Source organism: Carettochelys insculpta, chromosome 7, assembly GCF_033958435.1.
Source record: "Carettochelys insculpta isolate YL-2023 chromosome 7, ASM3395843v1, whole genome shotgun sequence".
Taxonomy (NCBI): Eukaryota; Metazoa; Chordata; order Testudines; family Carettochelyidae; genus Carettochelys; species Carettochelys insculpta.
The window spans coordinates 71,597,643-71,614,118 of record NC_134143.1 but is presented as its reverse complement, the minus strand read 5'-3'; the positions used below and the strand labels follow the sequence as shown (position 1 = coordinate 71,614,118).

At 51.2% G+C, this 16,476-nt stretch overlaps 1 protein-coding gene across 2 annotated transcripts in view; it reads right to left on the bottom strand.

Moving 5' to 3' along the window:
• Window positions 1–8,893: 8,893 nt before the first annotated feature.
• Window positions 8,894–16,476, bottom strand: part of PCGF6 (polycomb group ring finger 6) — a 75,103-nt gene continuing 67,520 nt past the window's right edge. The window contains exons 9-11 of one of the 2 annotated variants that reach the window (XR_012646200.1): window positions 13,256–13,338; window positions 10,591–12,219; window positions 8,894–9,725 (exon numbers count right to left, since the gene is read on the bottom strand). The gene's annotated coding sequence lies outside the window, so the exon portion shown is untranslated. Of the gene's footprint in view, window positions 9,726–10,590; window positions 12,289–13,255; window positions 13,339–16,476 lie in introns of both variants that reach the window. The other variant, XR_012646201.1, reaches the window with a different exon arrangement.

Genomic DNA, 16,476 nt, shown 5'->3' with positions numbered 1-16,476 from the left:
AACTAAAATCCCTGGAAGCTGCATGGAAACTGTTTAAAGACACCATACTAGAGGCCCAACTTAAATGTGTACCCCAAATAAAAAAACACAGTAAGAGACCTAACAAAGAACCACCATGGCTAAACAGCCATGTTAAAAAGGCAGTGAGAGAGAAAAGGGCAGCTTTTAAAAGTGGAAGTCAAATCCTAGTGAGGAAAATAGAAAGGAACATAAACACTCCCAAATTAACTGTCATAATGTAGTAAGAAAAGCCAAAAAAGAGTTTGAGGAACAGCTAGCCAAAAATTCAAAAAACAATAGTAAAATGTTTTTTAAATACATTAGAAGCAGGAAGCCTGCTAAAAAAGCAGTGGGGCCCTTGGATGATAAAGATATAAAAGGAGCGATCAAGGAAGACAGTGCCATTGCGGAGCGATTAAATGATTTCTTTGCTTCAGTCTTCACGGCTGAAGATGTTACAGAGGTTCCTAAATCTGAGCCAGCCTTTTTAGGCGACAAATCTGAGGAACTCACTCAGATTGAAGTGACATTAGAGGAGGTTTTGGAATTAATTGATAAGCTGAATAGTAACAAGTCTCCAGGACCAGATGGCATTCACCCAAGGGTTCTGAAAGAACTCAAATGTGAAATTGCGGAGTTATTAACAGTGGTTTGTAACCTATCCTTTAAATCCACTTTGGTACCAAATGACTGGAAGACGGCCAATATAACACCAATATTTAAAAAAGGCTCTAGAGGAGATCCTGGCAATTATAGGCCGATAAGTTTAACATCAGTACCAGGTAAATTAGTAGAAACACTAGTAAAGAGTAAAATTGCAAGGCACATAGAAGAGCACGAATTGTTGGGCAAAAGTCAGCATGGTTTCTGCAGAGGGAAGTCGTGTCTGTCTAATCTATTAGAATTCTTTGAAGGGGTTAATAAACATGCGGACAAAGGGCACCCAGTGGACATAATATACCTAGATTTCCAGAAAGCCTTTGACACGGTCCCACACCAAAGGCTTTTATGTAAATTAGGTGGTCATGGGATAGGAGGAAAGGTCCTTTCATGGATCGGGAATTGGTTAAAAGACAGAAAACAAAGGGTTGGAATAAATGGTAAATTTTCACAATGGAGGGGGGTAACTAGTGGTGTTCTCCAGGGCTCAGTCCTGGGACCGATCCTGTTCAACTTGTTCATCAATGATCTAGAAAATGAGGTAAGCAGTGAGGTGGCAAAGTTTGCAGATGACACCAAGTTGTTCAGGACAGTCAAAAGCAAAAGGGATTGTGAAGAACTACAAAAAGATCTCAGCAAACTGAGTGATTGGGCAGCAAAATGGCAAATGAAATTTAATGTGGGTAAGTGTAAGGTAATGCATGTTGGAAAAAATAACCCAAATTACACGTACTACATGATGGGGTCAAATTTAGCTACGACAGATCAGGAAAGGGATCTTGGAGTTATAGTGGATAGTTCTCTGAAGACATCCACGTAGTGTGCAGCGGCAGTTAGTGAGGCAAATAGGATGTTAGGAATTATTAAAAAAGGGATCGATAATAAGACAAAAGATATCATACTTCCCCTATATAAAACTATGGTACGCCCACATCTCGAGTACTGCGTGCAGATGTGGTCTCCTCACCTCAAAAAAGATATATTGGCATTAGAAAAGGTTCAGAAAAGGGCGACTAAGATGATTAGGGGCTTGGAAAGGGTCCCATATGGGGAGAGGCTAGAGAGACTGGGACTTTTCAGTTTGGAAAAGAGGCGATTGAGGGGCGATATGATAGAGGTATATAAAATCATGAATGGTGTGGAGAAGGTGAATATAGAAAAATTATTTACCTTTTCCCATAATACAAGAACTAGGGGACACCAAATGAAATTGATGGGTAGTAGGTTCAAAACTAATAAAAGGAAATTTTTCTTCACACAGCGCACAGTCAACCTGTGGAACTCCTTGCCCGAGGAGGCTGTGAAGGCCAGGACTCTATTAGGGTTTAAAAAAGAGCTTGATAAATTTTTGCAGGTCAGGTCCATAAATGGCTATTAGCCAGGGATAAAGTATGGTGCCCTAGCCTTCATAACAAGGGCAGGAGATGGATGGCAGGAGATAAATCACTTGTCTTCTGTTCTCCTTCTCTGGGGCACCTGGCATTGGCCACCGTCGGCAGATGGGATGCTGGGCTTGATGGACCTTTGGTCTGACCCAGTATGGCCATTCTTATGTTCTTATGTTCTTATAGAGGTGCACTCAGCCATAGCCAGGGTTCACACTTAACTTTTTCCATCCATGGGCGGAATAAATTTTTATGCACCCCAAGGCATTTGCAGATGTGCACGACCAACAGAAACACAGGCTCTTGGCTGTGGGTGCTCTGCTAATCAGCTGGATGGCACATGACTCGTTCCTGGAAGTCATCCAAGCATTCAGCTAACAGGAAACACTGGCCATAGCCAGCAGGGCCAACAGCCAACTTGGGCCCAGGGCAAGGTGGGAGGGGAAACCAGTTGGGGCCAAGGGTAGAATGGGTGGATCTGATGGCAGTCAGCTGTGCCCCTCCTCGCCCCCCACTTCCCACTCCCTCAGAGCCCCATGCAGTGGGGTGGCACAGCACTGCCATGGGGTTTCAAGGAGGCCTGGGGCAATTGCCCCTTTGCCACTCCCTGTTGGCAGGCCTGGCCTATAGGAATGTGTAAGCAAAGGGGTCAGTCTCCAGGTCTGCTTTTCCCACCCTCATGAACGTGTATCTGTGTCTGCACTGCAAGTACCATGTGTGGTGCTGCAAAGCCTGTCTCTATCCAAGGTACTGAAGTTGACATTTACCTTCATTCGACTTCTGGGGATCATCACAGAAAGTCTTTTAATTAATGTGAAACGAATGAAGAGAATTTCTTCCCAAGTCAGCCGTTAAAATCAATTTGGTCACTTTGCATCAAAGCTGGAATCCTGGCTGGAAACTGGGTCATTTCTAGAAATCATTTGAGCTGCATTACAGCTGCCTTTCCCTGTTTTCAAGGGCATTTCTTATATGTATGTGTAACCTTAGAACTCTTCAAAGCGGTCCTAGGAGAATTATTCCTTAGGGCCTTTTCCAAAGAGTGGAAAAGAGTCACCCTGATTAAACGGGCTCTTATATGGTGAATAGATGCTAATTTAAATTCCCCCACTTCTCAACAAAATATTATGTTTTTTCCTATTTTTCCTATGGAGAAGCCCTCATGATGATAAAAAATAGCAAGGTTGCAAATCTTGGTACTGTAAATGATCAGCCATACCTCAGCTGTGCAGCTTCTTTCTGAATAAATGACTTAATAGTGAACTGATACTATTTAATGTTTGTATTGCAGTACCACCTCTGTCATTTTCAGGGCCTCACTGTGCTAAATTGCTTGCAATCTAAGTAAATAGTTTGTGCTATTCTCCTTCACTTAATAATATGGAATTAGTTTGGTGTCCTGTGACATTGCATACAGGTGAACACAAAGGAATTACATATTAGTAACTCTCAAATATTGTGGCCCTTATGCCAGGTGAAAAGAGACTGCAAGAACATATGTAGGAAGAAGTACTACAACCAAATTAAAATCTGGCATAGTTGAAATTTATCTATTTATGAAATACTGACTTCTGAATGTATGAACTTTGGATTTTCGGTTAGTGGGGGTAATACTTAGCTACATCTCTTGCAAACCTTCTAGGAAATTATAGAGATTAGATCAGGAGTGTCTATTTTAGCAGAAAATTAGATTCTTTCTTTCATTTGGGACTTATTAAACCATCCTGTAGATTTCTCCAGCAGAGATACATTTTCTCTATGAAATTCTACAGCACTGTTAAAAAACACACAGAAAGAGTCTGAGTTTCTATTCAGTTCTATGGAGCTGTGCATACACTAGCCCCTTCCTTTCAGAAGGGCATGGTAATGAGTGAGGTCAGAAGATACTAATGAGGTGCTTCCCTGAATATGCTGTGCGTCATTAGCATAATGGCGGCCATGGAGATTCAAAAGTGTTGCTTTCTAATCGCACATTGCCAGTGTAGATGGGAGTCTTTCGAAAGGACGCCTCAGTCTTCAAAAGCCCCATTTTCCTAACGCCTCATCAGCATCTTCTGACCTCACTCATTACCATGCCTCTTCCAGAAAGAAGGGGCTAGTGTAGACACAGCTTAGACTTTTCCTCACAGCTGCTACCACCTGATTCCTTGTTACATATAACTCTCCAGACTTGACTGCTGTTTTGTTCTGAAATAGCTTCCTCATGCTAGCAGGCACAGGCCTTGGGCCAAATGTAGCCCACTCTTAGGGTGACCATATTTTCCTGTGCTGAATATGGTACATCTGGGAACATTACTCCTATTCAAACAAGTTCAATGGCAGCCAATCAGAACTAGTTAGTACAGACATTCAAATTAACCTCAAATTGACTGAGCCCCTGTTAAAAGGAGATACTGCACAGCTGGAGTCTTTTTATTTACCTTCAAGTTTTGCATGGGGAGAGGTGAACCCCACAATCACCTGCACCACTTTCACACAAGGATGGGCTGGCCAACCAGCCTGACCCAACCCTCCCTGACCAGTGCTCTCCACGATCCAGGCCTGGCTGGGCCCCCAGAATGGACCCCCATCTCCTGGTACCTGGCACTGCATCTTCTTAAGGCAAACTGTAGGGGGTCTCCAGGGTCACATACCTGCATCCACAGATTTCTGTTGGGGTTCACACAAGAACGAGGCCAGCAGCACCCTTTTGGCACTGTGCAGGAGGGAACGGACAGGAGCTGTTTCAGCTGTTGGGGTGTGGGGGTTAGGAATAACTAGGCCCATGTCCCTGCGGAGATCCTTTCTTCCCCCTGTTCCCCACCCCACTCCCTGGTGGCTAGAAGCAGTTTGTCTCTTCCATCCAATAGAAAGGCAGCTAACACCTCCAAGCTATTGTTGGCCAGTGACATGAAATAGCTGCCTCCTGCCTCCTGGCTGTAGATTGGGCAGTAAGTGGTTAAGCCCTCGGGTTGCAGTTAGCACCAGAGCCCAGGAAATCTGACTACAGAGGCTTCAGAAAACCTGGCCAGACAGGTGGCTCATCAGGAGAGGGTGTCTAGGGGACAGAGTAGCCCCACACTGCCTTGGGGCAGGACCTAAGGTGGGGGTGGCATGTAAGTCGCTGCCAGGGGAATGGGGGCTGCTGTGGAGCCTGCACGGTTGGGTCATAAATGGTCTGGACATGGTTTCCTCCCCACCATTCTACAGCTCAGCTAAGGGGCAGATAAGCTTCTCTGTAACCGTTCAGTGTGGGCCTACGGCATGTGTGGGGCTTGGCCTCTCATGTCCAGCACCCTAGACCAGAGGATCTTCAGCTTTCCACAGCATCCAGCCCAACCAGCGGCAGTGGAGGGAGGAAGGAGCCTGCCAGCCAGGCTCTTGGTGAGCTGAAAGATCTAACTAGGGCCTGTTTCTCTGCACAGTGCTGGCAACAGGATGCATCCTGCGGGGTGTGGGGGGATATGAAGGAGCAGCCGGGCTGAGGGGGTGAAGGGGCACTGCAGGGAGAGGGCAGGGAGAAGGGACACATGTAAAGGGCTGATGGTCAGGCGGCAGAAACAACACCACCTGCGCCCACAGCAAGCAGCCAACGGTGGCTGGAAATGGGACAGTGGTGAAGGTGGCCTGCTGGCTAAGATGAGCCACACAACAGGACTGCGCGATGGAACAGTTGGGGGGAGCAGCCAGCCTCATGCACTGCAGTGTTGCATTGCACACTCACCCCACTGTTACCTCAGCGCTCACCGCTGGTGGCTGGCGACCAAGGATTGGGCTGGCAGAAGGCTCCAACAGTACTTATGGGAGTGGAGAGACAAAATATGGGACAATTTGCTACTTGTTAAGAAAATATAGGGACACTTGCAGAAGGGACTGTCCCTTTAAAAATGGGACATCTGGCCCCCGTATATTGAATTCAACAATTAGGACCATTGGTACCTTCATAGTTGACATGCAGGTGTGGTCCAGCATGCAGTGCTCCTTCATTTCATCTGCCTGACATTTCGTTTCTGAACGTTTCCTCTTCCAACAGTTATGGGGGCTACAGTGCAACAAGGGCCTGAATAAGGGGCTTGGTTTAGTAAAACGTAAAGGGAAGATAGATTATTAATTACAGTTTGACCCTAAGAGGTGCTGAGCACCTGCCGCTTGTACTGAGTTTCACAGGGCATCACAAGAGCTCCCTGAACTCAAACCCAGAGGTAATCATAGAGTCATGGAACTCTAGAACTGAAAGAGATCTCGAGAGTTCATCAGCTCCAGGCACCTGCCCTGGTGGCAGGATCAAGCACCATCTTGCCCATCCCTGACAGGTGTTTGTCTAACCTGTTCTTAAATATCTCCAGTGATGGAAATTCCACAACGTCCCTTGGCAATTTATTCCAGAGCTTAACCACCCTGACAGGCACTTTTTCTTAATGTCAGAGTAAACGGTCCTTGCTGCAATTTAAACCCATTGCTCCTTGTCCTACTTTCAGAGGTTAAGGAGAATAATTTTTTCCTTCCTCCTTGTAACAGTCTTTTAGGTACTTCAAAGCTGTAATCATGTCCCATCTCAGGTCATGTCTACACTAGGAAAATAAGTTGATTTCAGATACACAGTTCTAGCTATGGCAATTGTGTAGCCAGAATCAACTTATCTTAAATCAACTTACCTGGCTGTCCTCACTGAGAAAGGCTGATGCAGAGTTTCTCCCACTGACCTCCCTTACTCCTCATGACAGGGAGGAGTACAGGGCTCGACTGTAGACCCCGATAAGTTAACTTCACGCACACCTACTAGACACGCGAAATCGAACCCTAGAGGACCAACCCTGGAGCAGGTCAATCTTCTGGGTAATGTAGTCGTGGCCTCGGTCTTTTCCAAACTAAACAAACCTAGTTCTTTCGATCGTCCTTCATATGTCATATTTTCTAGACCTTTAATCATTTTTGTTGCTCTTCTTTGGACAGTCTCCAATTTCTCCACCTCCTTCTTGAAATGTGGTGCCCAGAATTGGACACTATGGCTACGTCTACACGTGAAGCCTACATCGAAATAGCTTATTTCGATGTTGCGACATCGAAATAGGCTATTTCGATGAATAACGTCTACACGTCCTCCAGGGCTGGCAACGTCGATCTTCAACTTCGACGTTGCTCAGCCCAACATCGAAATAGGCGCAGCGAGGGAACGTCTACACGTCAAAGTAGCACACATCGAAACAGGGATGCCAGGCACAACTGCAGACAGGGTCAACGGGCGGACTAGCGCTTCCGGGGCAACAGCTAGCCGCTCCCTTAAAGGGCCCCTCCCACATACACTCAGCCTGCACAGCACGCGGTCTGAGGAGCCATAGGCACACAGACCCCGGGTGCCGCAGTCATGGACCCCCAGCAGCAGCAGCAGCAGCAGCAGCTAGAGGTCCACCCAGCCCTCCCGGCAGGAGCAGGGCTTGCCCTGGCCCATGCCATGTGGGAGGCAGCTGAGTACCTTCTTGCCCCAGGGGAGGAGATGCCCCCAGGGCAGCAGGGCTCAACCCCTACCCCTGCAGCACCCCGCTCCACCCCCCGCCTCACACGCCGGCGGCTGTGGAGCTACCCCACCAGCACCGACTGGTGGGAGCGGCTGGTGCTTGGGGAGTGGGACGACGACCACTGGCTCAGGAACTTCAGGATGAGCCGGCAGACATTCCTGGAGCTGTGCCAGTGGCTCACCCCCGCACTCAGGCACCGGGACACTGCCATGCGGCGTGCCCTCCCTGTGGAGAAACGGGTCGGCATCGCTGTCTGGAAGCTGGCCACTCCGGACAGCTACCGATCCGTGGGGCAGCAGTTTGGTGTTGGAAAGGCCACCGTCGGGGCTGTCTTCATGGAGGTAAGAGAACCCATGGGGGCAGGCCAGGGCAGGGCAGGGGGGCCAGGGCAGGGCAGGGCCACGCACACCCTGCTCACCCCTTCTTGGGGCTGTCCTATGTGCTTTCTCTGCAGGTCGTGCGTGCCATCAACGCCATGCTCCTGCACAGGCTCGTGAGGCTGGGGGACCCACATGCCACCGTCGCTGCCTTTGACACCCTGGGCTTCCCCAACTGCTTCGGGGCTCTGGATGGGACTCACATCCCCATCCGCGCCCCGCATCACAGTGGAGGACGATACCTCAATCGGAAGGGCTACCATTCTGTCGTCCTGCAGGCCTTGGTGGACAGCCAGGGACGTTTCCAGGACATTTACGTGGGCTGGCCTGGAAGCACCCACGACGCCCGGGTTTTTCGGAACTCGGGCCTGTGCCGCTGGCTGGAGGCGGGGACCTACATCCCCCAGCGGGAGATCCCTCTGGGGGACACCACCATGCCCTTCTGCGTCATCGCAGATGCGGCATACCCCCTCCGGCCGTGGCTCATGCACCCCTACACGGGCCATCTCTCCGCTAGCCAGGAGCGCTTCAACGAGCGCCTGAACCATGCACGCCAGGTGGTGGAGCGCTCATTTGGCCGCCTCAAGGGACGCTGGCGATGTCTCCTGACCCGCCTGGATGCGGGCCCCAACAACATCCCCCAGATTGTGGGTGCCTGCTGCGCCCTGCACAACCTCGTGGAGAGCAAGGGGGAGACCTTTCTGCAGGGCTGGGCCGCGGAGGCCCGCAGGGCACATGTGCAGCCACCTGCTGCCCCCAGTTGGCAGGTGGACCCCGAGGGGACCCGGGTCCGGGAGGCCCTGCGGGCCCACTTCGACCAACAGGCCGCGGGGTGAACTCTGCCCAGGCCCCCTACTGCCCGCCCCTTCCTCCCCCACACTCCTGCCCCAACGCCCACACCATGGAGCACCCCACCGCCCCCCCCCCCCAACTTGTCCTGGACAAATGACAGCACGAACTTGTGGCTGAACGTAAACTTTTTTTTTGTCTTTCAGAACCTTTTGTTTTTTGTATGTAAATAAATAAATATGTGAAACACAAACCAAAAAGTAGGGACAAACGTTCAACAAAAGCAAGATGTGCACAAATAAAACAATACAACAACAAAGCAAACAAGTGTGCGCCATCAACAAAAAAGAAAACCAGGGAGGAGAACGGGGAGAACTATTTACATGGGGGGGATGGGGCAAACGGGGGCACCAAAAAAAACCAGTCCAACTATATACAACAAGGGGGGGCCACGTCCCGGGCCCCTCGCGCCTAGAGCCCAGCACTGGGCGTGCCCGGCCGGGAGCCCCGCCGTGCCTGCAGTCTGGTCCACGGCTGGGTGGGAGCAGGCTGGACCGGAAGGTATCGGTGCCGGCGAGTCTCAGGTGGCTCCAGGGGTCCCTCGGCGCTCTGGCCCTCGCGGGTGGGCGGTGGGGCGACGGCGGACGGCCCGGCGACGGCCGGAGCAGCTGGTGGTGGGGCTGCAGGAGCGGGCACGGCGGGCGATGGCTCGGCCGGCGTGGCATGGGGGGCCAGGTACTCAACCAGCCGGTTAAATGTCTGCATATAGGCCCCCCATGCCTCCTGGCACCAGGCCAGCGCCCGCTCCTGCAGCTGGAGGTGCTGCTCCGAGACCTCCAGCTGCCGGCGGAGGATGGCCAGCAGCTGGGGGTCCGTCGCCATCGCCGGTAGTAGGCGCGGGGTCCGCCGTCTTGCCCTCCGCGGGGCTGGTCGTTCCTCAGCCGAGGGGCTGCCCTGGAGCGATGGTCCCAGAGGGCTCTCCGGGACAACTGAGGCCTCGCCGGCGCTCTCTTCCGGTCCTTCGGATGGTGCAGGTGCAGGTGCAGGTGCAGGACACAGGAGAGGAGGGGGGAAAGAAGAATGGAGACAGGCGTTAGTGTGGGCCCCGAGCCGTGGCCTCTGTCCCCCCTGCCCTGTGCTGCAGGTTCCCCATCCCCGTCCCTGGGAGATGCTGCTGTGATGGATGGGGTTCAGGGGTCCCCCTGCCCTGCACCCCGTCCCCTGGTGGGAGCGACTCTCACTTCACCCCGCAGGGTCTGAGAGCAGGAGAGCTTTCTTAGGCCACAGATGGCCAGTTTCTGGCAGGAGTGACAGCACCAGCTGTCGGAAGAGACAGTCCTTCCAACCCGTCATGGGGAGAAGACCCCAAGGGGGGCCCCTCTGGGATGCAGCTTTCCCCCTCCTCTGGCTGGCTGCCTACCAGCTCTCCCTTCCCCTAGCCTCTACCTGTGGCCCCCGCCCTCGCCCCCCAATTCCAAGCCAGCTCGGCTCCTCCCTCCTGTTTGCTCAGGGCAGAGGTGTCACCTGCCAGCTGTAGCGCCAGGATCCTCCTTTGGCCCTGGGAGCTCTTCGGCTCTGGTGGCTCATATGTAGCCTGAGTCTCCCTTTGGCACTCCCCCCACTCCATCACATGCTGCTGCTGCGGGGTGTCCCACTCCCTCCGCCCGGGGGCCCCTCGAGGTTCCGCTCCCCCCTGGCCCGGGGATGGGGCATGGCACTGTCATGCAGGGTGGGGGGGCAGGGGCTGATGGCTGCAGTGCTGTGAGGGCCATGGCCCTGGTGTCCTTGGGGCCATGGCCATGTGAGCGTGTGGGGGGCCCTGGACACATCTCTGTTACCCCCGCCCCTCAAGCCCAGGGGTGTCCACCAGAGAGGGGTACCTACCTGTGGGTCCGCTCCCACGGTCTGGAGATCCCCGGGGGTCGGAGGCCCTGCTGCTGCTCCAGGATGGCAGGAGGAGGATCTGCAGGCTGGATTCTGTGGAGGAGGAGCCCCCCTCCTCCTCCTCCTCCTCCTCCTGCCGCGATGTCCCGGGAATGGCCTCCGGGGGGGGGGCCCCCGGGGTGCGGGGCTTGCCTCCGGGGCGGACTCCGGCTGCAGGGCCTGCTGGGCCTCGTCAGCCGAGGTGTCAAGGGTGGCCGGAGGGGAGGAGGTGTGCCGGGAGCCCAGGATGTCCCTGAGCTCCCTGTAAAAGGGGCAAGTGACGGGGGCGGCCCCAGATCGGCTGGCCGCATCCCGGGCCCGGGCATAACCCTGCCGCAGCTCCTTCACCTTACTCCTCACACGATCCGGAGTGCGGGCAGGGTGACCCTGGGCAGCCAGGCCGTCGGCCAGCCCAGCGAACGCATCCGCGTTCCACCTCTTGCTCCCCATTACCTGGAGCACCTCCTCCTCGCTCCAGAGCCCCAGCAGGTCCCGCAGCTCGGCCTCCGTCCAGGAGGGGCCCCGCTGCCGCTTCCCAGAGTGGCTGGTCCTCTGGCTTGGCTGGCTGCCCTGGCTCCCCTTGGGGGGGGTCCCCTGGGGGCGCTGGGGGGGCTGATGGCTCGCCATTGCAGCTGTGTGGGGGGCTGATGGCTGTGCAGGCTGCCCACGTGTGCAGGCTGCAGCCTGCACGTTGCCTCAGCTTCCTGCAGAGTCAGGGCGGGGAAGGGGACCTTTAAGGGGCCGCTCCACGCGGCCACCAGTGAGCTGAGGGGCTGGAGAGAGCGTCTCTCAGCCCCCCAGCTGATGGCCGCCATGGAGGACCCGGCAATTTCGACGTTGCGGGACGCGGATCGTCTACACTGTCCCTACTTCGACGTTGAACGTCGAAGTAGGGTGCTATTCCTATCTCCTCATGGGGTTAGCGACTTCGACGTCTCGCCGCCTAACGTCGAAGTTAACTTCGAAATAGCGCCCGACGCGTGTAGCCGCGACGGGCGCTATTTCGAAGTTAGTGCCGCTACTTCGAAGTAGCGTGCACGTGTAGACACAGCTAATAGTGCAGATGCAGCCAAACCTTTTTACAGTGTCGGAACAAGTGGTATGAAAAGCAGCCTCATCTCACCCATGTGAGCTTCAATCCAATCTGGGGCCAGTGGGGTAGGAAATACATTTATCATGTAGGCAACATGTGGGGACACACAGGGGCCGCATGCATCCCACAATGCCCTCCCCTGCACTCAACATCAATGCTGCATTTTGCTGCTTCTGGTGAGTGTGGGGGCTGTCCCACCCCTCCCCAAAAGCAGCATGGCCCGAGAACAATGTGAGCTTCCCAGCTCCTGCCACTCTCAGGCCACACTGCTCCGGGGTTGGGGAGGGGACTGCCCCTGCCTTCACCAGAAGTGGCACAGCGTTCCTGCAGGAAGAGGCAGGAGGGGAGGGGCATGGGTGGGGACATGGCACTTGGAATCTCTGCACCTGTTGCCTCTGATTTACCTGCATCTTCATCTTGGATTTCCACATGACTGACAGCCCCCGATAGCATCTGAAGTGTGACTGCCACTCCCTGTGCCTGACACAAGCTGTTCCCTGCTGACACAGGATCATGCAGAATGAAATGACAAAGAAGCTGGATTCATATGTTGGTCCAGAACCAACCTATGATAGCAGGAAAACACAAACTGTACTTAAAAAAGGGGTGTGGCGGTGGGGCACAGAGGCGGAGCTCTGTCTCTGAAATACTTAAGTCTGTCAATATGCTGGATATTCTTGTCCCACCCTAGAGCAATAGGGGAGAGGAATATAGCCAAGTTGTACACAGGAAAGGTTTTGTATGCACAATTGCCATGACCAAAGGATTAGAGGAAAGGAAAAGAGCAGTGGTTTGTCTGAGAGTGGAGTTATTACCCAACAAATCCAATGTTGATTCAGGCGGTCAGTGGCACAGCATTTTTCTAGAAGAGAGCTGGATTGAAGTTCCATGGGAGCCACAAGATGTTGCTCATCTGACCCCCAGCTGAGGTTAGCATGGTAGGTCCCTCCCTCTCAAAGGTTGGAGTGTTGCCTATGGAGTGGCCATAGACAGTATGGGGTCTACCAGGCTGCCATTTTGCTGCTGCTGTAGGACACTTCAGTTCCTGCTGTACCATGGAACAAGTTTGTAGCTGTGATCCAGTGGTTAACATTTCTCCATGCAAAAAAAGTGGTGTCTACTCGTAGTCGTGCCTAAACTCTCAGCTAAACCCTTAGCCATGAGAAAGGGAAGGCCTCTCTAGCCCAATCCTTACCTTTCCTTTAGGGCTTGGGCTCCCACCACACATAGCTCTTGTCCTGCCTCTGAATGGTCAAGACCAACGCCATTCCACAACTTCCTGCTTTATTTTCTCAATCTCTAAGGGCCAAATTCTCATAGGAGGTGCTGAGTACCCATCTCTTCCACTGGCAGATGGTGGTCAACAGCTTTCAGAACTGGGTCCCTAGCGAGTTATTTCTCTCAACCCTCGGTTCCCTAGATGTGACTAATTGGACGCATTTGTCAAACTGTTCCTATAACAAACATCCAAGAAATTAAATAAAGCATTTGGAAAAATGGAAGAGGCTGCTCTTGTTTTCATGTTGCAGTTACCTTGGTTGGAATTTCCCCTTGCTTCCCTCTCGTACAGGATTCTGCTGGGATGAATGAGTTGGCAATGGTATTTGTTCCTTTCTCTGTAACGAAATGAACATAAAGCGTTCAGCGCAGGACTTTGCTTTTGAAACACGGCTCCTAATCTCTCTGAGTTTGCTTTATTGCAGGCCAGCATCAGTCAGCTGCCGAATGATGTGAGGATCACAAAGAGCGAAATGGCTCATCACCCGAGAGAGCATCAAGACTTGCTCAATGTTCAAATGGCTCTGGATATGGAAATCGCTGCATACAGGTAACATAGCACAGTATTTATTTGACCTGCCCTCCTCTGTGCTGCTCTGCCTGGTATAAAACTACAGATTGAACCCCTCTAAGCCAGAACTCTCTGGTCTGGCAACATCTCTGGTCTGGTAGAATCAGGGATGTTTCTGGACCAGAGAGCCCTGCTGGCTGGGAGTCCAGCAGCAAGAGGGCTGGTTTCCAGGAGTGGAGCTGGACTGGTGTCAGAGGGGCCAAACTTGCAAATAAACAGAGTTAGCAGGAGCTATTCAGGTAAATTAATATTGTGCTAGCAAACCTTTAATGAATCATGTATCTGTTTGAACATGCATTACCTGAATGGAGTTCGTGCGTGACCTGTGAGAATAAGATGATAGAGCAAACTAGAAACCTTATTGTAAATCTAGGAGAACTTACCTCTCCATGGACACGGGTAGCCTAGAAGATCCCCTAACCAGGGGTGTGCAAAGTGGGGGGCAGCCCACACTGGGGAGGTGTGAAATTTCATAAGTGGGGGGGGTACAGGACAATTGGCTGCTGGGTGTCAGGCTCACCCATCTCATTAAAAATGCTGAAATACATAACTATTTCTATGTAGGTGTAGTCACGTGTATGTACCAATTAATAAGGTATTTACATTCTACATACTTATTTTCTTACACATTCCAACACTTTTTTTTCTGAGATAGAAGAGCTTAGGAGACAGCTGAAGTTATAAACCCAATAAACCATACAAGCCAGGTCACAGAACACGCTGGAGGTAAGTATTTAAAGCCAACTGCCAGACAAACCTTTCGCCAACTGCTAAAAGGAAAGCCAGAGCAGATCCACAGAGCACTGAAGCTTCATGTATGGAATGAACAGAAGCAAAGAGCCACATTAATCTCAGTAGATGCCCAGAACAAAACAGGAAAGAGAAAACAAGGGAAGGAGAGACAATCTCTACAGATGCTCCATGGGTGCACAAAGCAGGTCCTGGACCACAGTGGTACATCACTTTGTCATCTGTCATGGTACAACAGTCAGAGACGCAGGCTCCCTTTTAATGAGGGGCCAGCCTGCTGTTGCAGCTGCTACCCTGCACTGTGCATGTAAGCTAGTTAACTGGCTATTCCAGTCTGCTGAGCAGAGGGTGACAAGGGACACAGCCCCACTGGCAGCATGAGAAGCAGAATGAGGCTGCCTGCCCGAAGGAATAAATAGTCCAGAGCCTCAAGCAAGTGCTTGCCTTAGCGATGACTGCTGTATTCTTCATTCACTGCCAGGTCTTGCTGCTAGTTCCTGTCTTCATTCCCCTGACTCTGAGTCCCCCTTAAGCCCTACCCTTCTTTCTCCCATCTCCCCCAAATTCTCCCTCCCTGCCCCTGCTTCTTCTCTGACCCCCATTTTAAATCCAGATGATCCTGCCTCTCCTATTTCTCTCCTTTTCCCTCTTCTCTGTGTGCTTTCACTCTCTCCTTTCCCCGGAAACACATGAAACTATCAGGGCAACACATCACCAGGCTCAACTGACACTCGAAAGCATTTACCAGTGCAACAGTCCTTCAAAGCTAGACTCAAAGGGGAAAGCAATACATCATTGCAGAGCTAATCTGAGGTATTTTGAATGGTTAAACCTTTCCGGTTGTTGCCCTTCCCCCATCCCCTTTGAATTTAAATGGAGTGACTCTGCACTTCAGTCACAAACACAAACCTCTATTTGGTTTCTTGCTTAGCTGGCTCTTCCAAGTCTAGCTAACGAAGCCTGGATTTTTATTTGAGTGAAGGAAATCCAAAGGAATTACGTCCATTTTAATAGAATGGAGACAGGAAGGGGGGGTGTTTTTAGAAACCAGATTTAATTTAATTAATTTAGCATTAAAACTTAGAACAGGCTTTTCTGGAGATTTCTAATATTTCCTGGTTTCTGCCTGGGCTAGAACTATTGCAATATTTTGGCACTTTCCTTTCCTGGTTTGCTTCAGAGCACAGAGAGAGGGGGCAGGAATCAGGAAAAGCTTTGGAAGGGAATCAAACACTTAAGAAATGAGAGGTTCTGGGTTTTTTATGACAGTCACACAAATGTGCATGGTGCTATCTGGGCATGCAGTAAACCATGGTTCCAGCCCAAATATTTGATCCTGCCAAACCTTACTCACTCAACTAGCCCCCAACACATGAAAATAACCCTAGAGAAGTCCTATAAAGATTAGTTTTATAAGAGCTTGCAGGGTGGGCTACAAGTTAAGACAATTCACAGGGAAAGAGCCCAAACCTGGGAAATGATAGAAGCCTTCAGTTCTCAGTCAATCAGTGGAAACTGAGGGCACTAAGCACCTGGCACAATATAGTCTAATGGATGATGAGAAATGTCAGGTAATTTTAGCCCCTATCCTTGCAAGATTACACACACTCACAGTGACTCCAATGAGATATTGCACCTGAAGTGGAATCAATCATATGGGTAAGATCTTACAGAATGGGTCCTCTGATTGATAGTCTCATATTCTGCCTCGCCTAATAACATCTAGGATACCGTATATCAGCAGTGAAGCAAATCTTGGATATTAGAGCAGTTGTTATGTTTCTGAGCACGAAGTTAGCAAGGGAAGGTTAACAGAGAGGAGTGAGTTTTGAGGAGGGGGAAGACCTGGGATGAGGGAAGCTCCTTCTGACACAAGGAAAGGTGCATAAGTGCAAGCAGAAGGAGTCAGCAAAGGGTTCTTGGAGGAGTTCTTCAGTTCCTGGAGCCCTGGTGTCATGTCCCACGCCAATGCTTTATTAAAATTGGATTATGAATATGAATATCTTGTAGATGCTTTACACAAAATACATAATGAAACACATCACTTTTAAATGTACAGTCTGCTCAATGTGTATATTCTCGTTTTGTGCTTGTATCATTCTGGTATGTGAAGTTAGAGATGTGAAGTGTGATCTGTTTATAGTTCTAAATGTGC